This window comes from Octopus sinensis, linkage group LG2 (assembly GCF_006345805.1).
Source record: "Octopus sinensis linkage group LG2, ASM634580v1, whole genome shotgun sequence".
Classification (NCBI taxonomy): Eukaryota; Metazoa; Mollusca; class Cephalopoda; order Octopoda; family Octopodidae; genus Octopus; species Octopus sinensis.
In genome coordinates, this window is record NC_042998.1 from 111236305 (window position 1) to 111262677 (window position 26373).

The window sequence follows — 26373 nt, forward strand, 5'->3', positions numbered from 1 at the left end:
CTCTAAGCCCAATCAGAGCTTTGCAGAATGAACTACCCACAAATTCTTGACTGTCGACATCAATTGACGTACAACAATCCTGATTTCTGTATTGCCATACCAGTTCTTGGCTTTTGTCAAGCACTCATAAGCCTCCTTCATGTCTTTCTCTCAGGACACAATCAGTTCCTAGATGATTGTTTGGTGGATTTCGATGGAAATATGTCTAAGCGGAATGTTGTTGGTACGATGTAGTCTGGGACGTTTAACTATTCTATGAGATCCGATCGCGGGGCTGTGGAAAGCAAGCATGATGGTTGTTGAAGTTTCTGTGAACTGGACTTTAGTCCGGCTCAGATCTTGTGACACAACTTTTTGTCTGAAATTTTCCTTCCTTAATTAACGTTATTCCGAAAGAATTCAAAGAAAAGACACCTATAACATTCAAACGTTACATTACATAGAAGACAAATTCTTATATGTAATAGAAGACAAAACACTATCACCCGGAGATACCTCAGCAAACAACTTTGTACACGAGTCGCTATGATGTCCCAAAACAGACCATAAAAGACTGCTGCAGTTGGTGCCATAAGGTTAAACATTGCCTGTCCAAAATGGACAAAACCTTCATGTCTGTCTCTCTGCCTTTCTCAGCTCCTGTCTCTCCCCTCTCTATTTGTCTATCTATCTATCTATCTATCTATCTATCTATCTATCTATCTATCTATCTATCTATCTATCTATCTATCTATCTATCTGTCTGTCTGCCTATTTATTTATCAATTAATTTATTTATGCTGAATATATTTGTGCATGTCTGTGTGCGTGTGTGATTGTTCCTATATTTATATCTATATCATCGTCCAGAATCAGCCGAGTGGGACCGATCCCACTGAAGAGGCTCCGACGAAAGCCGAAATTGACCGATCAGTCTGAGAATATCGCGACTGCTGCTTTTCGGTCTATTACAGTCCCTGTCAGCATGTATATATACAATTATATATATATGCATATATATATATATATATATATATGTGTGTGTGTGTGTGTGTGTGTGTAGAGAGAGAGAGAGAGAAAGAGAGAGAGAGAGAGGCAAAAAAGGAACCCATGGAGGCTATACCTACCAAACTTTCCATTAAAAAATCATCGTAAAGTGCAGTGTAGTCATATTTTATGTCAAGTGTTCTGCCTGAATAAAAGAGCAGTAGTTAGGCAATGATAACGTAACTACACGTTAAGATGATTGAAAATATCAGAATATGCTAAAATATTCTCTCTCTCTCTCCTCCCACCTCCCGCCAATCGTTCGACCGCTGTAGTTAAGTGAATGATTGGGTGGGGAGAGAATACTATGACAGGTTTGCATTCAATTTGCGCGTATTACGAGTATTACTGAAGATATGCAGATAATTAGTTTCATTCATGAACTGATATTTTCTTTTTTCAATTATAATTGTAATTGCTAATTATTTTAGCATATCAAGGTCTGAATAATTTTTCATAGAGAAAAAAATGTTCGTATGATCTAAAATAACTCATGCGATGAATCGATAATAACCTGAAAATATATAGGCTATGTCAGAAATTTGAAAAATTACCAAATCTAGAGGCAACTGTATAATTTTGTACGTAAGATATCATACTGTTTCTGTGATTTGATTATTGATATATAATTAAATCAAAAGGAACAAGAATAAGAATTTTCGGAACTTTTGCTGTCTGACGTTAAATTGGCCAAGTTACATTGTATAAAATTTCTATTTCCGATATCCCAATCTCTGTAAACTTCTTTTATAAAATTTTCAGAATGAAGAAAAGGAATTGAGACAGAGAAGACAGTAGCTGATCGAATCAACCAGAGTCATAGCTAGTACTTACATTATAATCCTAAGTGGTATGAAAGACTATAATGATATTTGAACAAAGAACGCGCAGTCTCGAAATTAAATAAAATTAGTAAAACCTGTACAATAGGCCGTGTTAAAAGATAAATTTGAAGTAAAATACTAACATTTTTCAATACTTAATTTCTCTCTTCATGATAAAGAACCTTTTTTTTTTCCTCCTTTTCAATACGACTCAATTTACTGACTTTACTCTTAGTTTTCTAATGTTTATTCCATTGGATTCTATATTGATAATGTATACCCACAATAGATTCACAGAATTCTGGATTTCATAGACCTTATTCAGCATATATTTCGGCACTCTATCATATTTATCTATCTACGGTCCTTAAGAAATTTATGCTACAATAGAATGTACAAATGATAAATAAATATTCTCAATCTATTTTGTAATTCTCTGTCTGTCTGTCTGTCTCTCTCTCTCTGTCTCTCACTCTCTCCCTCTCTCTCTTATATCTGTCTCCATCTAATTCTATTTGTATCTGTCTTTGTGTTCTGAGTTATTTATCATTTACTTATTTGCATGTTTCCATATGAGTTCCTCAATATGTATGCCTGACTGTCAATATACTTATTAATCTAATCTATATATGTTATATGGATGTACCTTTAACCTTTATAAAGCAGAATACTTCACAATGCTAACTAGAAATATATATACGGTGAGACATAAAGCGTTAGTCAACTTTAAGCATTTGTAACCATATACTGACCTCAACAGCGAAATATAGTCTTGCAGTCCCCGTTGAAATAGTAATGAATGAATCAGTTAATGTTCAAAATTGAATATTTGTTGTCTTGGGAGAATTTAAAATACGTAAAGAATAATTAATTCACGGCTGAAACAACATTAATCACAGATTTACTGGTTCAGGTATGACTTGGTATAAATAACATCAACATATAGTTTTACTATTATGAATATTAATTATATATGAATAGTATATCATTATTTCTAATACATGCTTTCCACAATGTATTGATTGACTTGAAAAGTAAAATAGTTGAGAAGGTCCTGAAAAGCACAGGTTCTCTTAAATATACAGGATCTCTTTGATTGTTTAGTCTTCAAACTACTTCTCAGCCATCAGCCTTTTAGCAGAAAATTACATTAACCTATAAAAAGGAAATACATTCGTGCCTTCCACCAAGAATGCCAAAAGAAGCAATTGCTCTCCAACATTAATATGTCTTTCTGCTTCACTGAATCGACGACTTCAAAGGATTATTTTTTCAATGGTGGCACAACCAAAGTAAAGCAAAGTTTATGAGATTGTGTGTATAAATGTGTTTATATGTGTATAGGTGATCGTGTATATGTATGTTGATATGACTTTTTGCTTGTGTGTAAGTTCAGCTTTGTACATGGGTGCGTGTATGAATCTCTGTGTCTATTTGTTCATGTGTTTGTGTGCATATATGTGTGGTTTGGTGTGGTGCGTATGAGGTGAAGAGGTGAATGGTTCTTGACGCATGTGGGTGTACCTGAATGTGCTTGCATTGTGTATAATTGTTTTCGCATGTGTATGAATGTGTGTGTAGAAGTTTTAGAGTAATTGTGCGTATATGAATATATGTCACCTGTGTACATTCGTATTTGCATATGTTTATACACACACACACATATACATCTATACATATATATATATGCTTATATAAACACATATATCTATATGTGCATGTATACACACATACATTCACATACATATATATATACATATGTAGGGATACGTGTATTTATATATATATATACACACACCATATATACATATATATGTATATATGCATATATGCACATATATATATATATATATATATGTACGTGTAGGTTCGTATGTATGTATGTATGTATTATGTATGTATGTATGTATGTATGTATTATGTATGTATGTATGTACGTATACGTGTGTATATGCTCATTTGTGTATACGTCTGCGAATACCGCTTAGATTGTATAAATGAGTTTATGACTATTTTGTTTTTCTTTAAATAATTTATTCTTTTTTTTTTACCTTTTTCCTTTTGCCAGAGTCTCGTTCTTATTCAGAAGGTTTGCTTAACTCTGCTGATTCGTATTCTAAAAACAAGACTGGCTCCTCCTTAGAATACGAAGTGATCAAAGAAAATTTAATACTAGAAATGATGAAGACCAAAACATAAAAAATAAAATAAAATAAATGTAAGAATAAATAAATATACAACAGTATGAACTCTTGAAATATGTTAGAAGTAGAAAAAACGGTAACAGGAGGAAGTAAAAGAATGTTTTTGTATGTATGTATGTATGTATGTATGTATGTATGTATGTATGTATGTATGTATGTAAGTATGTATGTATTTAGATAGATAGCTAGATAGGTCGACAGATGGATAAAGAAAGATATATAGATAGATAGACAGACAGACATCTACATATATGCACGTATGCATATATACATATAAGTAAATACCAATATATAGTATATATGTATATAAACATATGTTTTTATATCTGTGTATATGAATATATGTCTTCTCTATATATGCGTGTGTGCATTATGTACGTATGTATGCATGTATGTATCTATGTATGTATTATGTATGTATGTAAGCCTCGGCTTAAGAATAAATGCTATATAATATAAAAACAAGAGTTTTCTTTCTGAAAAATATACAATTCTGCATAAGAATTATTACTCTAACACGACATGCCTGCACATATATTTCTTTGAGTGTATGTGCGTGCGAATGTATATATATGTATATATATATATATATATATATATATATATATATATGTGCGCGTGTGTGTGTGTGTGTGTGTGTGCGTGTGTGTTTCTCTACATGCGTAAACATGATTTTCAACATGTAAGTCAGAAACGAGAAGAGACCTTTCTTTAAGTAACATTAAGCCATGCACCATATATGCTGCTTTCTCTAATTTCAATAACATTACATCTACCGGTGATTGTTTTACTTCTTATTTAGTCAATATTCTACAGAAATGGCAAGCTGTGTTGTGACATCATTTCATAATTATGCATTTCAAACTTAATAATTTCTGGGGTACAACTCCTCCATGGAATACTTTGGCCTTGGAATTTTATACCTGTATCGGCCCTTAAAGTGCCAATGGAATGAAGAAAATATATTGGGAATTATCAGCTGTAGTATCAGAATCTTCCTTGCTTGAAGAAGCTTGAAAGACGCACATATTGATCGCTTACATTTTATCAATCCCAGATGGATGAAATGAAAAATTGATCTCGAAGGGTTCTGAACTATAAATATTAATTGCTAAATGTTAATCTATTAATTTGTTTAGAAAATTGTTTGTATTCATTATTTAAGCTCGTAAAAAGAAGGTTCACAGAGGATTGTTAATTTGCTACGTTGAGCTTCAATGTTAAAAGGTTGCGAATCACCCATTCTGTTAAAAGGTTGCGAATCACCCATTCTAACTAGCAAATAAAGTAAACAGATTTTGCACTTAATGCTTGAGCTGCTAAAAACAGTAAGAAAGAAATAATCAAACTATACCCTACCTTCTTTGAAAAGAAAGGAACCTACGGATAATGCAGTCCTAGACACACTCTTCTTTTAAATAATACGGGATTGTTCTCACTAGAAATTATTTTATCATACATCTTACCGATCTTGGCTGGTGAGGGACTAATTAACAAAGGCAATCATTTTTTGATCAAATGAAGCAGCTTTTACACCAGCACACTTGCTTCTTGAGAAAGCAGTCCAATCTAACCTCAAATGATACCCTACCGTCTTTGAAAAACGAAGAAAACATTGAATAATACATCCTTGGATACATTATGCAATACATCAGAATTATCATAGCAGGAAAGCTTTCATTCTAGGTCAGTTTCATTAAATTGCAGCTGGAGTTCTAAACAACAACACACTTTCTAACTAGTGATAACCTACAAATATACTCTTGTTTCATGCGAATTAAATTTTTCTTAATTAACATAGTTGTATTGCTATCATGCATAATCGCAACGCATTTCGCCATTTTTTTTATATCTACAGAGACTAACAAAGAAAGCCTCTAGCCAAATCACATCTCCTGTCGATTTACACACATGCATGAATACACGCACATACAGCACAAACACATACAACGTTTATGCTAGTCGAAACCGTCTACTATACTCCCTGGTATCTAAAATATAACCTACAGCAATCATGGCTAAAGCGCTTATGATCAAAGCCCAACTTAATCAGGACTTATATGAAGCTTAATTTCTACAGCAACAAACCTCTCTATTAAACATCGTCAGAGTAGTAACACTCAAAATTTGGACAAGACTTTAGTTTGGGGAAACGATTCTGTTTGTCTTTAGATGAACTGTAAAACTCGATGTAAATGTTGTTTTCATCAACCAAAGTCTAATAAGTATGAGAAGTATGTGACCATACCATAATGTTTGTTTACGTGCCGTGAGAAGAAAATTTGTCTATTTTTTTTTTAAACTTTCAGAGAAGTCTTAGTGATGAATATTAAATAAAGTGTTATGAATAAATACTTATAAGAGTTTGGAGAATCTAGCTGAAATTAGAATTTTTCCAAGTTTATAAATGTTTAATATTTCTCGGAAACATTTTTCACCAATAATCAACAAATAATTGATGCGGGAAATAAAAACATCTTTCAACCTTTGCTTCTGCCAGAAAAACACAGACAAGGTGGTCCTCTGAGACATGTAAAGTATACTATTAGAAAATTACTGATATCTTCAAGTTTCAAATAAATTTTCAGTAATTAATCACTTGAAACAATAGAAGACTTAATATTCTTGGCTTTTAGCAAATTATTTTCTAACGAATGCTATGATGTATGTACTATTTAATCAGAATTTAAATATAAACATAAGATATGTCAGAAATGATGAGATACTGCTGGTGGTGTGGAAACTAATTTGAATTATTTTCAACAGACGAAAGGGCGAAAACTGTATATTTTTCATTTAACACGCAAATTCATCTCATCCAAATCTCATAAGAACTCTTCTAATTTCCACAGAACCTATCAAGAAAAATACTTTGGAAATTCTGCAAATTATGTTGTCCAAATTATTTTTTTTTATATAATCGTAAAAATTCTGTCCTCCGAGCAACGATGAATATGTTTCGTTGATGAAGTCTAATAAAATTGTCTGCTGCTAACAAAGATTAATTTTCCCCTGCAAATATGAAACTTTTCTTTAAAACTAAATTTTCTTTTAAAATTATCTCCCATTACCTACTAAAGTCGCTAACAATTCAGACTATGCCCTTTTTTTTTTCTTCAGCTAGACATCTATCTGAATTATTTTTCGTACTTATGCAATTTCCTTTAACTCGCTTCTTATAACTATATATATTACAGTGGCGAAAACTCTTCCATACCCTTTTACTAGTCAGAAAAATTTCTTTCTACTGATCAAAGCCGGATTTAGAAAACTATAATTTACCGATTCCATCAATATTTCTAATAATAAAGATCACATGCTCCACCAAATATGAAAATAAAATTTTTGTGAATTATATTCTGATGTTCCTAAAAGTATGCCCCATTATATCTTCGAGTCACTAACAATTATCAGTAGTTTTTTTTTGTTCTCCCTCTCCAAGAAGCAAAGTTTCAAATCCTTCAGATATTTTGTTTATATCATTGAGTACGTCAGCAGCAAACTAAAACAATAGACATTTATAAACGCTACTTGTAATTATAAGACATCCTGAATAACAGAGAAAATACGACGGGATTTTTAAGTGCGTTTGGTAAGATTCTGCAGTCGATGAGGACTTAGCATTAACACAACTATCCAAACCTTGCATGCATTTATCAGAATATTGTTGCCAATATTCCGGTTCAGTCTCTAATTTAGAGATGGCTTCCTTCATTTCTTAAACAATCATAGATTTCCTCTCTATCTCAACCATTAAAAAATACATCATTTCCTGCTAAGATTATCTCTGAAAGCTGCTCCAATGCTCACTGCTTGCAGCGGTAAGGTCTACATTCTTATTCTGCTTATTTATATAAACGTTGATTGATTTATCATATATTAGACTAGATATTCTTCTTGATAATTACTGTCGTTGGTTATCTCAGTGAAAGAACACGGTTAAACAAACTTGCATAAAAACGTTTCAGCTGTAGTATTATCGTTTACATTTTGTAACGTTTTATTACTTTCTTTTTTTAATGTGGTAGGTGGTGTAAATATGAAGATCTAGCAGCTATTTCCAGCAATACAAACAACCCTTGTTCACTTTTCTTATATTACGATAAACAAAAGTCCAACAACAAAAAAACACTTACTTCAAAGCATTGTTCTCTCAACTGTTAGTGAAATAATCAGCTTTCTTTTATGATGTCTCTTTGAATCTATTAAAAGTGGGTCGATTATATTTGCAGTAGGAGTATAACCGCGTCTACTTTTTAACAAATAATAATCAGCCATTAAAATGTAAATGTTCTCTCATTAAGCAACAACAAAGAAAAGTTAATTAATATCTTTCTGTCCCATAATATTCATACCTAAGTAAATAACATCATAAATAAAAGAAATTATCCACGAAATTACAAAGTATTAAATTTCACATCGATAAAACATACTGTAAAAGTTACTTTATTTACTTTATTGAATCAGAGATAGAGGGTTTTTTTTGTTTTTAGATAAACGTTTGAAAAAAATCACTTGTTCTGATATATTATAGTAGTTATTTAAATATCACAATAGACTGGGTTATTTTCACAAGAAATAATAATGCCAAGTTAATGATGATTATCGCAAACGGAATAAAATAATAGTAAAGCTGTTTACTAGTTTTTAAATTCCTTAGTATCTCTGATGATCTTTCTAATGTACTGTGTCCGGTCATGATGATATTGTTTAGCCAATATATGATCAAAAGCAAACCAATTATGGTGATATTGTCTTTGTAAGAGTAGGAGTGATTACATTATTTAATATGTCCTTTGTTTATTGAAGGTGTCAGGATTTGATTTGTGAGATTTGGGGAGACAAAGAAGGCAAGAGACCACGTAGAAGCACTTTCGCTGGCACATGATATATATATATATATATCTGTATCCTGCTGCTCTGCATTTACGCTGTTCTGTTCATACGGGCTATATTTTTCTGCTATTTCCTTTCTTGCTGTAACTATCATATAATTTATTTTTCTCCTTTTCTATTAGATGTCCAAGCCAAACAATATGAAAATGAATGTAAATAATTTTCAACTCCATCGGAAGTATCTTGATGTTCATGTCTTTTATTATTTGTATCATCGATGCTTTTTAATGGCTGAGTGACATTACCGACATTCATAAATAGATACAAGTTATTGATGCTATTGCTTGATTCAAGCTTAATCTTGATCACACAGATCTATGATCAAAGACATCCAAACAATAACTCTCATCTTTTTGCCCAAGTGTTTATTGTCCTAGACTACGTCATTCACTGCTGCTTTTTAAAGGCCGAAGGGTGTGATTTAAGGGAGATTTTGCTACTGTGAATCTCCCGCCATAGACGCTTAGATGTCGACTTGAATACTACCATGATAGAATTCGATCGATTCAACGGATTGCACTGGCCTTTCTTTTTAAAGATGAAGGTCGTTTTAAGTTAATTTGGGTGAATCTGATGTCAAATATTACATAGGTTTAATCTAACCCATCAACTTTTGGTAATTCCCATACAGAAGAAATGTTAAATTACTCGGTTTTTGACAGTTTACGGAAATTATCAATGGAATCAAGTCATTGTTTCAAAGTATTTTATATATTCAAATCTGAAGTAATATCAACAAAACTTCTTTTATTTTCTGTTAAAGGGAAGCCTAGACTATTTCATAAAACGTTTTATTCTACGACCACCTCGTTACTATATTACACAAGAAGAATCAAAGAGTAAAGTTCTAAGCTGCAGAGAATGAAGGATACCTACACTACCATAATGTATGAATTACAGTATAGTGCAAGAAAATCTTAACCAGATTGATTCTAAAGTAGAGAAAATATTTGATTAATTTCTTAAGATAAATGCCAACTAGCAATTATTTACTGAAAAGATTGTAAAGCAGATTAACTCCTTTTTATGAAAGATTATTATGAAGATTGCAAATTGTGTTTCCAAGCCCTAGCAAACATGGAAAGGAGATATCCTGCAACCATTCGGGATACCTAAAAAATTGTCGTGAGAAGCTGAAATTACTCTAACGGAATAGGATGTCTAGAGATTTGAAAGCTAGCAACATACTTCTTGGTCAAGAAAACAGTTACAATAAATTCCTGTAAGGATTTCTTTTATAGAGGTCTCTTGCTAAAAGTTATCATAAGAAGAAGGATGTTGCGATATTGAAATGCATAAAATCTTCATGAACATCTCTCAAGAAAAATCCAGGAAAGGTCTTGTTCCCATCATTTCATATTAGATTATATCTGATAAAACATATTTATTTATGTCATAGATAAGATAGTTGGCTCTATCTAGAAAATATTCTGCTCTAATTCAAGAGAAATTGAGGGTACATACCTGTGATGAGCCTAAGATAAGAACAGAAATGAGATATGAGTTTACTTATAACTGTTGAGAAGATGTAAAAATATTTTTCGATGATAAACGGAATCTGGAGAGCTTCAAAGTATTTTACTTTTCTTTCCTGAAGCTAGGATATAATATGGGATTTAAAGCACATTGCCTCCTCAGCTATTTAATTTGTTTTGTCTTTTGTTGTTGTTTTTTGTTTTTCTTTTTTTCGTTGTTTGCCTATTTAGGAGATATTAGTGAGGAAGAAGGAAGAACGTTTTCAAGACATACAAGACAGTGGGGAAAATAGTATACAGCTTTTGCAATACAATTATGTCACCAAAGGTTTCTGTGGCCTTTTAAAAGAAAAAAAAAAGTGACGAGGTCCAACAATCTAAAACGAGAAATCCCCTCCCCCTTAAAGAGGCTACTTGCTGACCCAAACTTTATTTTTAATCTATATCTTCAATTTTTGAATTAGCGTAAAACGATAGAATTATTTGACTGTGTCGTGCACTTTTTCTCACAACATCGTGCTGTTTACTATCGTGTCATATCAATAATATATAATGTTTAATGCTGCAAGAATTACTTTATCTGTGTAAGAAATTGTGTTAATTTTTAATAAGCTTTCACAACATTTGTCAAATTTCTATATATGTGTAATACATATGAACCTAATGAAGTATGTAAATAAGAACTGAAAAAGTTATATCAATGAAATAGTTAATATGATTATAGTATCCTACTATATGACTGCAATGTTTGTTCTATCAATACGATGCTAGAATTTGAAAATTTTTTGTATACATTTGACACGCAAATTCTAAGAGCGAATTTGACTTTAATACTCCAAAACTAAATAAGATTGAATACTTTCGGTGTATTCTTTTGTAACTCTTATCAAATTGCAGTCCCGGATCATCCTTGTAATCAAAGAGTATTTATTAAAGTGGAAATTTCCAGAAATCAATATGTGCACGCTTTTATAGTAGAGATATGTTTGAAACTTTGTGAAAATAAACTGGATTCTTATTGTGTGGAAGTGTGTAGCGATTCAAGGTGACAGAGTAACCCAGGAAATGGATGTCACATTAGAATATATTGGGAAGCATTTATTGACCTTGTGTCTTCTGCTGATAATATAATCAATTCATATTTTCCTTTCATCCTTAAAATGATTAAATCTTTTCTAGCTATGAGTCCAATATTTTAATATTCTAACAAATGACCTTGGCTCTTTTGAATATAAACAAAGGTGAGAATTAAGAGAAGAAACCCAAATTAGAGAGTTCTAAAAAGCGCCACACAAATCAAAGCTAAAAATATTTTGATCCTATAATTTTCATCATCTGATCAGCTAATCACTAATGAGTACCATCAGTTAAACACCACTGAATTTCGAATGAGATTATAGATTAGTATCAAAACATGACAAAATAAATGGCTCTCTAACAATGAAGTTCTACAAATAGCTTTCACTTAAAACAGAGCAATTGAGCTGAATAAGGGACCATGTATATAGAATTTATTCAGATTGCCTACAATATTAAACTCCACTGTATAGCCATCGCTTGACATACATTGTTCGCACAAGATATTACGATCACTTTCACTCTTTCAGAAAGATAAAGTCATGTGAAATCAGTCATTTTTACCAATCACATTTCATTAAACATTTATTTCAAGTAATAGTTTGACTTCTTTCTACTTTGTTCATGAATCCACTTACAAAGTTTTAGATAGATAGATAGATAGATAGATAGATAGAGATAGAGAGAGAGAGAGAGAGAAATAGAGATAGAGAGAGTGAGAGAGATAGACAGACAGACATAAAGACATACAAACAGACATATATCACGTGATCAAGAAGCCCATCAGATGATATACATCGCTGGTCACAATGCGCTTTCCATCGATTTAGCTTTCGAATAATGCCACTCCGCTGGCTGGGTGAAGATGCCAACGTTCCTCCTGATGAAAGGCTAGGATTTTTTCTCTTATGAGGTTTTAAACGCTAACTACTTGATAAATTCTTATAAAGATTTTATCCTATTTTTAAATTGTAATTTTAACCGGAGTATATTCAGTGCTGAATTTTATTCCGAAAAAACATGTTGTACCGAGGTGCAATTCGAAAAAGCCCGCCTTTTACATAAATGTATTAAGGGTGAACAATTCTGTATGCTACGCTGAATACATTGGCTGTTCATCTGGTATGTTGATTTTTGTTCATTCTTTTATAAATCTTGAATTATGCTTGCACTGAGGATTAAAAAGTGCATTTGTGCACTAATTATGAAATTATGTGATATGAAGCTAAATTCTGTTTTTAAGAGGCTTGCTTCGAGTGTTGCATTCCCTCGCATTCGGTACTATGAGTTTATTTATTTTGGTAGTTTTGACTTTAAGAGTCCCTCTAAGCGTGTGACATTTATGTATAGTAATGCCCTCACTATAAATAAATAAATTTGAGAGAAAAATTGATGGATTTTTTCTCTTATGAGGTTTTTCACGCTAACTACTTGATAAATTCTTATAAAGATTTTATCCTATTTTAAAATTATATATATATATATATATATATATATATATATACACTGCTGTGTGATTAAGAAGCTTCCAGTTTCCTATCTTCCGCAGGGTTTCCCTCACCTCTTCTCTTCCAATTGCACCGTAGTTCCATTCCCCAACAGGCATTCTCCACTCTCCTCTTACAACCACTATATTTTCCTCCCTTACATCCTCCACAGTCAACATCTCACTAAAATACCACTCGGTTTTGGATTCAGTTCTTTAATATGATACTTTGGCCAAATGTATGCTACTATAGCCCCGGGCATACCTATACCTTTGGACAAAATTTAATAGAGAGAAGTCCGTCACATATATTTGTGTGTGTGTCTGTATGATTCTCTATGTCGCCATCTTGACAAGCAGTGTTAGCGTCCCCGTAACTTAGTGGTTCGACAAAAGAACCGATAGAATAAAGTACTGGCGTCGATTTGATCGACTGACCCCTTCGATGTGGAACCCTACTAATTAGTTTTAGTGGAACTAAAACTAATTTCCAAAAGCATCTATTGAAATTTTTTGTATATCTGTGAATTCAGCCAAATATTTATCTATTGATATTAGGAAAAATAGTACCTATGTTGGTTGAGACGTTGACAGAATAAGTGGAAGTGCGAAGCAGATGACTTTCCACTGCCTATTTGTTCGTTTTAGGTGATATTTTGCCAGGAGGAGAACTAATATAAGCACATGTAGAGTTCAATTCTAGTGAATTGCGCAATTGTACGTTACACAATTATGATGACATATATTCATATATTCTGCCCCCTTTTCTGTTATTAATATCTGTTGTTGTAGTTCTTGTTGTTGTTATTTCTTTTTGTTGGTTTTGCTACTGATTCTAGTGTTGCGTTGATGGACACTAGCAGAAGAAAAACAAAACAGTCAGCATTGATATCATATTCTCTCCCTCCTCCTCCCTCCCTCTCTCTTTCTCTCTCTCTCTCTCTCTCCGATTATTAATATTTTTATTTATACAATACTTTAAAACCCTGAGCCACCTCGTGTGTTAGATATCAGCGAGAATGTCGTTTAATATTTATCTCAACTTCAGACTACTCTTTCTGTGATTGCCTATTTTGGTTTCACTACACCTATCCGCCACCTTTTTCTCTCTCTCTTTCTCTCTTTCTCTTCCTATTTCATTCTCCCTCTACCTTTACGATGATACGTCAGCAAAAAAAGAAAATTATATAGATAAACAGGATGCGAAGAAAAGGAATCAATAGAAAGGAAATACACCTTGCAGCTGTAGGATACGTCACAGACTAATATTGATATATTTATTAGAACGGACTCCAATCTAAACAGAAAGAAAACTTTCCCAGACTTACATTTATTTATATATTTGTTTTCAATGGGTGAAATAGACTCTTTATATTGTTGTTAGCAATACTATTTTACTTGCTGTTGTCATTACAAAATAGTGTGCAGTTGATGTTATTGCTGTTGTTATGGCGCCAATATTCTTGAATGTAGACTTACTGTTGTTTTTGTTGTAGTTGTTATTGTTGTTGCTGCTGTTGCTGCTGCTGCTGTTGTCGCCATCATCTTTTTTTCTTGTCCTCGTTCTCGAATATTATGTGGTTGTTGTCGATGGTTTTGTAGTGGTTGACGTGACCATTCTTGAATATTGTTTCTGTTTCTATTAATGATGTAGTGCTGCTGCTGTTGTTGTTGCTATTGTTGTTGGTGGTGTTTTCTATTTTTTTTGTCTGTGTATGTATGTGATTTTCGTCTTCTCATGTTCACAAGTAACAAAGACTTACGATTCTTAACCGAAGATAAATAGCTTCACACGTTTACAAATAATGTTTCATTTTATTTTATCTTATTTTGTGTCTGTTTCATCATTCATATCGAAAGAGAGCCTAGACATACCAGAAGGCAGGCAAAGTATTAACTACATTAATATGTGTTATATAGATATACAGATAGATTGATTGATAGATAGACAGATAGATACATACATACATACATGCATACATGCATACATACACACACTCACACACATATATACACATACGCATACAAGTATGTGTATGTGTATGTATGTGAATGGCATTAGAAATAGAAAGAAATTGATATAGCTAACATGATTAATTTTGCAATGTAATTATGAACCAAAACCATTTTCAGTCTCATGGACGCAAATACTTAGAAACTACCCACTAATGCACTCTATAAACTTCCATTGTCTCCAGTCTATACCACCGAGCCTAAACGCGGTCATTTAAACTATAAGAAATAGTTACCAAATCTCCTTCAAAGAACACCATGATATCGTAACGTGTGTTATCAATAAATCTGTCTTTACACGTAAAATAATGCGCTCTCATACTAAAAAAAAGAAAGACAAAACTGAAACCTTGGAAGAACTTTAAGAATTCTTTTACTTTCTAATTTCTCTTTTCTTTAACTTATTTCGTTCATTGGATTGCAGTGATACTGGGGCACCGCATTCAAGGATTTAGTCGAACAGATCTACTCCGGTAATTATTACTTCTATCAGTTTCTTTTAACGAACCACCATGTGACAACGATGTAAAGAAACTAACACCGGTTGTCAAGTAAGGTAACACAGATTAAAGAAATGCACTTTCATATAAGTTGGGCTTCCACACAGTTTTCGTCTACAAAAGTTTACTCACAAGCCATTGACTGGACCAGGCCTAGAGTAGAAGACGCTTGTCTAAGGAATCGCACAATGATACTGAACCTGAAACCACGAGGTTCTAAAAGTTAATCCTTAACCACTCAGTCATTCCAGCACCTATTGTTTTTGAAACATTATTACACAGATGCAGTTATATATATAATACCCAATATCCATTGTAATATCTTCAATCATGCTTTTAGATTTGCTACGACATTTTCAGTATATTAATAATTTGGGTTTTTTTAGGTTTCAAAAATTGAGAAAAAAAACGAGACGGACACGATTAGAACGCCTTTCGTCAATTTGAAATCAATAAGGGGTTAAAGAAATGCAACCTCAGATTTTTAAACAGTTAAACAGTTTCTCTTATAATACAAATCTTAAAAACACATACACTCGCACGCGCGTGCGAATGCATACACACACGCGTGAGAGCCCATCAACGAACGCACGAATGCAAGAATGCATGTATGCACATACGCATGCATGCGCCCACACAAAACATCATTACTAAATGATAGCTACTTTTCATAAGCAACCTGCAGGATAACTCTAATGTGCTATAAAATCGCTACACTTAAAAATCTTTTTCAAACCTTGCTATATATCCAATATGATTGATTGATTGATTCCAGTTTCAGCTTATGAGCTGTGGCCATGCTGGGGCACCGCCATTTTCAGTGAAGAACATATTTATATTTATATTTGGGTAAACTCCACCGCAGTTTATCAGTATATTGTGCTTCCATTGGTCCTTTCGGAGAAGAAAAATACAAAGAATATAAAAATTCTCTTAGTCTTAAATTTTAGATGAACAGTATCGAGATAAAAAGCGCTGTAATAATATTAAGGGAAACAGCTGAAAATAATGAAGAGATACTCTAAAGATAACACAATTCTTTCCTTTTTTTTCTCTTTTAGGTCTGAAGTAATAATATTAACAGAAATTATAGTCGACATCAGTAGTTGACTTACATTTTATTTTATCGGCTCTGAAAGCATTAGAAACCAAAGCTGGCCTTGGTGAGGTTTCAACTAATAGCGTAAAGAGACGGAAGAAATGCAGTGAAGCATTTTGTCCGAGGCACAAACGATTCTGTCATTATGCCGCCTTTACAACAGAATTAATAATTAAAGTGCGTATGGCTGCATTGGGTACCTTAAACAAATATAACTGTGTGAAGCACCTTGTATCTTCTATGATACCTACGTATTGATCAACAATTTGTGACTGCTATTTGTTGCTCGAAATAAATGGGCTGAAACCAGCTGAATGGACGGTATCCGTTGATAGGCAGACTTACCATGTTACTTGCTTTAACATCACTACTTGTGTCTCGGGTAACTCTAGCAGATTTCAGTCAGTCTTTTGAAAGCATTTAAACCAAGTTTCTAATCGATATTTCAATGTATTCCATTTCACTGCAATAATTTATTTATTGTGATTTCGCCCAGTCATATCTATCTTGGAGGCCTAGCTTATTGGCGCGGCTATTCGTCCAAGTCCCATGTAACAATAGTTGTTTATTCTAACAAATAGCCCTAAATAAGCAATTCAGAAAAAATTGGCAAGAAAACGAGAGAGAAAGCATTAAAGAGCAACTGTGACAGCAACATAAGCATCAAGTCCCAATCTAATGATCACCAACAAATACAGCTCGTTGCTTATTGCTGCTGTCATGGTAATGGTTTTTGCTTTAGTGAATTTGTGGACAACTGAGGTGTTTTACCTACTGTTGCTTGTTTGTTGTTTGTTTTTTTCTAACATACCGTTGCTGACGCTGTGATTGTTGTTGCTATTGTTGTGGTTGTAGCTGTACCGTTGTTGTTGTCACTGCCAGTACTCTTGATAGCCCTGTTGGTCGCTTACCTCTGTGGTAAAATGTGTTGACTTTTAATTTGTTTCATTTTCAAAATGACCTTCCATTTTCCTCCCTGGCTGACTCGCTAGCAAGGAAGAAACTGTGCAAGCTGGATGGATATTCTAATTAGATCTTTTGACATTTTTTCTATATATCTCATATTAGTGCTTTCATCATTTGGGACCGTAAAGTCAATTATATAGCACTTTCTATTCTCTTTATTTACTACTACCAAATCAGGCCTTCTAGCTTCTATTAGTTTGTCAGTCTGAATTTTAAAGCCCAAAATACCTTGTATTTCTTACTTTCTAGTATTTAACTAGGTTCATATTAATACCATTCATCAGTATGTTCAAATCCTAGCTTTCAACATAGCTCACAGCGGATTGCTCTCCCTAGATTACCATGTCTTGTATTCTTTCTGTGCCAACATGCTACATTTACTTACTATATGAGTAATGTTTTCCTCTTCTGATTTGCATAATCTACATTTAGAATCTACTTGGCTTTTATCCAATTAGTTCTTTATACTTGATCTTGTGCACCTACTAACAAACTTTCTGTTTCCCTCTTCAGCTTTCCCTTCTGCATTCATAACCATGTCTCACTATTACTATTTGCTGAAACTTTCTTTGGGAATCTACTATGCAAAGCCTTCTCCTGCCAGTCAGATAATTTCTGTTCTTTATTCTGGTTTTTAAGTTCGTTTGGTGTTTTAGTTTCCCTATGTCTTGCTATGACTCTAGCAGCTTTTAATAAACTGCCTTCACTATTACCTACATAGTAGTCTATATCTACTCTAACTAACTCCACGCAGTCTTCTACGGATATTAACCTTCTTCCACTTTCCTTTCTAGGTAGGTGTAATCTTGTTACTCCTGCTCTTGTGGGGAGCCCTCCATTCATATTGAATCCCTTCCTAGTTCTTCTGTCTAGCTTTGATAATTCAGTTTTTTTCCAATCTACAAAAGCAGCTGAGTATCTAAGTAATGATACTGTCCACGTATTTACAGCCTTCACTAGATTCGGACCGTTTAGCTTTGACTTCATAAGCTTCTTCACCATTCTGATGTACTCCTTCTCAATTTTCGTTTCCGTTTCTGTAATTAGTACTCTGTCAGATTCTAATACTCCTGAATACTTATAACTCTCTCCTCCTTTCAATGATTCTAATGTCTGGCCATCTGGTAATTGGATGCCTTCGCTGTCGACTACCTGTCCCCTTCTCATCACTAATATTGCACAATTACCTATACAAAATTCCATGCCTATATCTTTGCGGAAGTGTCTTACAGTCTGCATTAAGGAATTTATCTCTTTTTCCTTCTTACAAAAAAACTTCAGAACATCCATGTAGAGCAGATGGTTAATTTTTCCATTACTATTTCTGAACTGATACCCTGCGTTTACCTTCCTTATTACTAAACTGAGAGTAATCAAACAAAGGAAAATTATTAAAGGGGACAACGAGTCCCCTGAAAAATTCCTCTTTTGGTATGAACTTTTCCTAAGAGTGTGTCACCTGAGTATAGATCTACTTGCCATTTCTTCATGCTAAAACTAATTAATTCTCTTATGTTGTCTGCTATACTGAATATATTCAAACATTTACTTTATTATTATTATCATTATTATTATTATTATTATTATTATTATTATTATTATTATTATTATTATTATTATTATTATTAATAGTAGTAATAGTAGTAGTAGTAGTAGTAGTAGTAGTAGTAGTAGTAGTAGTAGTAGTAGTAGTAGTAGTAGTAGTAGTAAGGTGGCGAACTGACGAAATCGTTAGCTCGTTGAACGGAATGCTTAGTGGTATTTCTCCCGTCGCTACGTTCTGAGTTCAAATTCTGTCGAGGTTGACTTTACCTTTCATCCTTCCGGAGTCGATAAATTGAGTACCAGTTGAGTACTGAGGTTGACGTAATCGACTATCCCCCTCCCCACAAATCTCAGGCCTTGTGCCTGTAGTAGCAAGGATTATTATTGTTGTTGCTGTTATTATTATTATCATCATCATTATTATTATCATTATTATCATTATTATTATTATTATTATTATTATTATTATTATTATTATTATTATTATTATTATTGTTATTATTATTATTATTATCATTATTATTATTATTATTATTATTATTCTATGTTTGACTTTTGCTTTATATTTGTACAAGTTGGCCCCAAGTCTCACCCAGAGACCTCAAGAGACAACAGGGTTGGAAGTTCATGTTGTTGTTATGCCTAGTGTGCCATATATTTGGGGTGTGGGGATGTTGTACTAATGAATGTCTAAAAAAAAACTTTTTTTTTCTTTTTTTTTTTTTAACCGAACATTATGTTTGTTTTAAACCTTGAGATTACATAGAGAGTATTTTGCGTAGGATATGAGCAGTTCCCATGAGCACTATCTTTTGAACTTCTGCCATTTTTGGGTTTCCTGGTATCTGAGTTAGGTAGCTATCAGCCCCTTTTGCTATCATTCCCAGGGCACCTATGACAACAGGTATTGTTTTAGTCTTCAGCTTCCACATTTTGCTGATTTCTATTTCAAGATCTTTATATTTGCTCAGTTTTTGGTAGGTCTTGACAGATACGTTTATATCGATTGGGACAGTCATATCAATGAGGAGGCATGTTCTTTGTTTGAAGTCTTTCAATATGATGTCTGGCCTATTTGCATCTATCTTCCTGTCAGTTTGAATGGTGAAGTTCCAGAGGAGTGAGATGCGGTCATTTTCAAGCACTGGGGGTGGTTTGTGTTCCCACCAGTTTTTTTTCATGGGGCAAATCCAGTTTTTACAGATTACCCAGTGAATATATTGTGCAGCTCTATCGTGCCTGTTGAGATACTCTGTAGGCGCTAGAAGACTGCACTTGGAGACCACATGGTCAATGGTTTCATTTTGTTGCTTGCATACATGACACGTTGGACTGCTTCTGATCTTTAATATGTTGGCCTGGTAGTTTCTTGTTGGTAGGCATTGATCTTGAGCTGCTATGATAAACCCCTCTGTTTCAGATTTTAAGCCAGAGGCCATTAGCCATTGATGGGTCAGGGCTTTGTCGATATCTGCATTATTCGCTCTCTTTGGGTATTTGCCATAGAGAGGTTTTTCTTGCCATTTATTATTCAGAATATCTAAGGCCGCAGTTTTGGCACGGGTTTTCATGCGCCTAGCTTTTTCTGTGCTTGTTTCTTGTATATCTATCTCTAATTCCGAAATTGGTTGTATTCGGAATTCACTTAGATATTCCTTTGCCTGTTTTGTGACTGAGTATGATGCTTTCTTGTTTTCATGTTTTGAGACAAGTTTTAGCATCCAGTCCTCAGAGTTTTTCAGGTAGGTGTCTAGGCCAATTGTAGCAATCTTCATTGTTATTGCCAGTTGCAAAAGACCACGGCCTCCCTCTTTTCTTGGCAGATAGAGTCGTTCTGTATCTGCCTTAGGGTGGTGCATTCTATGCATTGTCAACAGTTTCCTTATTTTTCTGTCGAGCTGACATATTTCAGTAATTGACCAGTTAACAATATTGAAACTGTAAGTCACGACTGGTATAGCTAATGCATTGATTGCTTCGATTCTGTTTCTTGCATTCAGCTCTGTCTTGAGTATTGCTCTCACTCTTCGATAGCATTCTCTCCTGATCCTTTCCTTCATCTCTGAATGCCTTATTCCGTTCCCTTCAATTACCCCTAGGTACTTGTAGTTCTCCGCTGGGTCTAGTTCTTTTATGACATTCTGTTGGTCAAGGTTAACGTTAGATGTTTCTGTCATTTTTCCTTTGATAAAGGTAGCCTTTGCACATTTATCGAGGCCGAATTGCATTCTGATGTCGTCACTGAATTGTTTGACTATCGCTAGTAAGCCCTTGAGTTGTTGATCATTTTTTGCAAAAAGCTTTAAATCATCTATGTAAACGAGATGATTTATATTTTTATCAAACATTTTATACCCGTACTGCGCGTCATTGAGCAGCTTTGAGAGAGGTATTAAGGATAAACAAAAGAGGAGTGGTGACAGTGAGTCACCCTGGAAAATGCCACACGAAATTTTTACATCACCAGCATTTAGGGATTCACTGTCACTGTTCAGAGTTAGTGTGGTTCTCCATGATCTCATACTTACAGTCAAGAAGTTTCGCAGAGTTGGTGCTATCTTATACATTTCAAGGCATTTCCTAATCCAGCTATGTGGTAGGCTATCAAAAGCCTTTTTATAGTCTATCCAGGCTATTGATAAGTTTTAGTCTATCCAGGCTATTGATAAGTTTTTAGTCTATCCAGTCTATTGATAAGTTTTAGTCTATCCAGGCTATTGATAAGTTTTATTATTATTATTATTATTATTATTATTATTATTATTATTATTATTATTATTATTATTATCATTATTATTATTATTATTATTATTATTATTATTATTATTACTATTATTATTATCATTATTATCATTATTATTATTATTCTGAAAGACTCTCGTATTGTTCTTAATTTGCGGTTGTTCTTTACTTGAAAGTAGGCAATAAGAAATCAGTAAAGGTTTTAAGTAGTGTCTTCTCCTGTGACTCAGAGACAATACTCTCTTTAGAATGCGAGCTGTACCCAACAATGCTGTCTTCTGGAGCACTTCGAGCCTGCCAGTAGTTCCAATATTCTTAATATATTTTTCAAAGCTCTTGGAAACTGCTCTTAATACTCCTTTTACCACCGGTATCACGATTACTTTCCTCATGTCCCATAACTTTCCTATCTCATCCCGCAGTGTCTGGTATTTCTCACTCTTTTCTGTTTCCTTATATTTCACCTTTGAATCGCTTAGTATTGCAGCATCTATTATCTTTGCTTCTTTTTCGTCTTTATGGATGATCATGATATCTGGCCGTCTCGCCTCTATGACTTGGTCGCACTCCATGTAAAAACCCCACAGTATGTTGTAATGTTCGTTTTCCATTACTCCCTCTGGCTTGTGTTCGTAACATTGTTCGGCTCTCACAAGGTTTGCTTTACTGCACAACAGCCAGTGGACATATCTAGCCACATTGTTGTGTTTCCTTTTGTATTCGCGTTGTGCGAGCTTGCAGCACAGATTAACAATATGGCTTATACTTTCTCCCTTCTCAGAGCATATCCTACACTGTGGCGAGTCAGTGCTTTTACCAATGAGATATTTAGAGTAGTTTGTTCTGAGAGCCTGTTCTTGAGCGCTGCTCACCAATGCCTCAGTAGGCCCTTTTAAGTCTACCTTCTGCATTCATTGCCAGGTTCCATTCCAATCAATCTCATCTTTATTCTTCAAGAACTGGCAGTGCATTTTCTTGTCCTGCCAAATTTTTTTCATCTGCTCTCTCTCTGGTCTTTCTTAAATCATGTTGGATCTACAGCTTCGTTCACTTTTAAGGTTCCCTGCATTTTCACTGCTTCAATCATTTCTACTTTACTCCCCTTCACAAACCAAGCCAGGCTATTCTCCTCTTCCCTTAAACAAACTTCACAACACACCAAATCATGTCCTCCTTCTTTCCTCTTTACATACAATCTTGACACATCACTCTTGGGGTGTAGTTCCTTGTTCATTGTCATTAATTTACGTGTTCTCCGGTCTATCTCTTTAGCTTCGATTAGAGGACAAGCCGAGTTCTCCTCAAATACTTTTTCCTCTACATTTCTTTCATCTTGTGTTCATTCATCTTATCTCTTCTAATAATACCCAGGTACTTATATCCTTCCTCTCCGACTTCCTTTATAGTTTCGCCACTTTACAGCTTGATTCCATGGCTTTTCCTGTTTTCCCCTTTTGAGAATCATTGCACCACATTTCTCGATCCTAAATTCTATAACATTATCTTTGCTAATCATCTGCACATTTACCGTCAAACTCTCAATTTTAGTAGTAGTTTTAGATCATACACAAACCGCAGTCTGTTTACTTTCACCCTGCCTAGCATGTACCCCACATGCATCTTTCTTAAAACGTTGGTTAGGGGCAGTATGCAGACAACTAAAAGGAGAGACCCTTTGAAAGATTCCTCTTTTGATATTTACCTCTCCCAGTTTATCTTCCCAAGCAGTGAGTTCAGTTCGCCACGTTGCCATTGAGCTTTGTATTAACTTCAGGATATTGTGGGGGACCTTAAGCAGCATAAGACATTCAATAATCCACGAGTGTGGGACCATTGCAGTCAGCCAGAATAGTCTTATCGATAACCTGGAGCTATTATTATTATTATATTATCATTATTATTATATTATTATTATTATTATTATTATTATTACTATTATTATTATCATTATTATCATTATTATTATTATTCTGAAAGACTCTCGTATTGTTCTTAATTTGCGGTTGTTCTTTACTTGAAAGTAGGCAATAAGAAATCAGTAAAGGTTTTAAGTAGGGTCTTCTCCTGTGACTCAGAGACAATACTCTCTTTAGAATGCGAGCTGTACCCAACAATGCTGTCTTCTGGAGCACTTCGAGCCTGCCAGTAGTTCCAATATTCTTAATATATTTTTCAAAGCTCTTGGAAACTGCTCTTAATACTCCTTTTACCACCGGTATCACGATTACTTTCCTCATGTCCCATAACTTTCCTATCTCATCCCGCAGTGTCTGGTATTTCTCACTCTTTTCTGTTTCCTTATATTTCACCTTTGAATCGCTTAGTATTGCAGCATCTATTATCTTTGCTTCTTTTTCGTCTTTATGGATGATCATGATATCTGGCCGTCTCGCCTCTATGACTTGGTCGCACTCCATGTAAAAACCCCACAGTATGTTGTAATGTTCGTTTTCCATTACTCCCTCTGGCTTGTGTTCGTAACATTGTTCGGCTCTCACAAGGTTTGCTTTACTGCACAACAGCCAGTGGACATATCTAGCCACATTGTTGTGTTTCCTTTTGTATTCGCGTTGTGCGAGCTTGCAGCACAGATTAACAATATGGCTTATACTTTCTCCCTTCTCAGAGCATATCCTACACTGTGGCGAGTCAGTGCTTTTACCAATGAGATATTTAGAGTAGTTTGTTCTGAGAGCCTGTTCTTGAGCGCTGCTCACCAATGCCTCAGTAGGCCCTTTTAAGTCTACCTTCTGCATTCATTGCCAGGTTCCATTCCAATCAATCTCATCTTTATTCTTCAAGAACTGGCAGTGCATTTTCTTGTCCTGCCAAATTTTTTTCATCTGCTCTCTCTCTGGTCTTTCTTAAATCATGTTGGATCTACAGCTTCGTTCACTTTTAAGGTTCCCTGCATTTTCACTGCTTCAATCATTTCTACTTTACTCCCCTTCACAAACCAAGCCAGGCTATTCTCCTCTTCCCTTAAACAAACTTCACAACACACCAAATCATGTCCTCCTTCTTTCCTCTTTACATACAATCTTGACACATCACTCTTGGGGTGTAGTTCCTTGTTCATTGTCATTAATTTACGTGTTCTCCGGTCTATCTCTTTAGCTTCGATTAGAGGACAAGCCGAGTTCTCCTCAAATACTTTTTCCTCTACATTTCTTTCATCTTGTGTTCATTCATCTTATCTCTTCTAATAATACCCAGGTACTTATATCCTTCCTCTCCGACTTCCTTTATAGTTTCGCCACTTTACAGCTTGATTCCATGGCTTTTCCTGTTTTCCCCTTTTGAGAATCATTGCACCACATTTCTCGATCCTAAATTCTATAACATTATCTTTGCTAATCATCTGCACATTTACCGTCAAACTCTCAATTTTAGTAAGTAGTTTTAGATCATACACAAACCGCAGTCTGTTTACTTTCACCCTGCCTAGCATGTACCCCACATGCATCTTTCTTAAAACGTTGGTTAGGGGCAGTATGCAGACAACTAAAAGGAGAGACCCTTTGAAAGATTCCTCTTTTGATATTTACCTCTCCCAGTTTATCTTCCCAAGCAGTGAGTTCAGTTCGCCACGTTGCCATTGAGCTTTGTATTAACTTCAGGATATTGTGGGGGACCTTAAGCAGCATAAGACATTCAATAATCCACGAGTGTGGGACCATTGCAGTCAGCCAGAATAGTCTTATCGATAACCTGGAGCTATTATTATTATTATCATTATCATTATTATTATTATTATTATTATTATTATTATTATTATTATTATTATTATTATTAACATTATTATTATTATTATTATTATTATTATAATTATTATTATTATTATTTATTATTATTATTATTATTATCATTATCATCATCATCATTATTATCATTGTGGTAGCGAGCTGGCAAAAGCTTAAGCATACCGGGCAAAATGTTAAGAGCCATTTTGTCCGTTCTATGTTCAAATTCCGCCATGGTCGACATCGCCTTTCAACTTTTCGAAGTTGATAATGTAAGTACCAGCCATGTGCCGGGTTTAATGTAATCGACTTAGCACCACTCCAGAAATTTCAGGCCTTATATCTACAGCAGAAAGGATTGTTATCATAATTATTATGTAGGCGGTGAGCTAGCAAAATAGTTAGCACGCAGGACAAAATCCTTATGGTTTTTCGTCTGTCTTTAAGTTCTAAGTTCCACCAAGCTCGACCTTTCCTTTCATTTTTTCGGAATCGATGAAATAAGGGCCAGTTAAACACTGGGGTGGGATCGATGTAGTCGACTTATCCCCGCATCCCAAAATTGCTGGCCTTGTGTCAAAATTTGAAATCAATATTTCATTACATTATTTTGTTTTAAAATTCCATTGGAACCGCTTTATTCTTTTCTCCTTTCAGGGTCGAGAATTTAAAATACCAGTTATACACAACAGTCTGTTTCAACAAATACAATTTCTAATCCGCAAGTCGATTTGTTATCCTCGTCTATAGGAAAGCAATTCACTTTTACCACTTTGC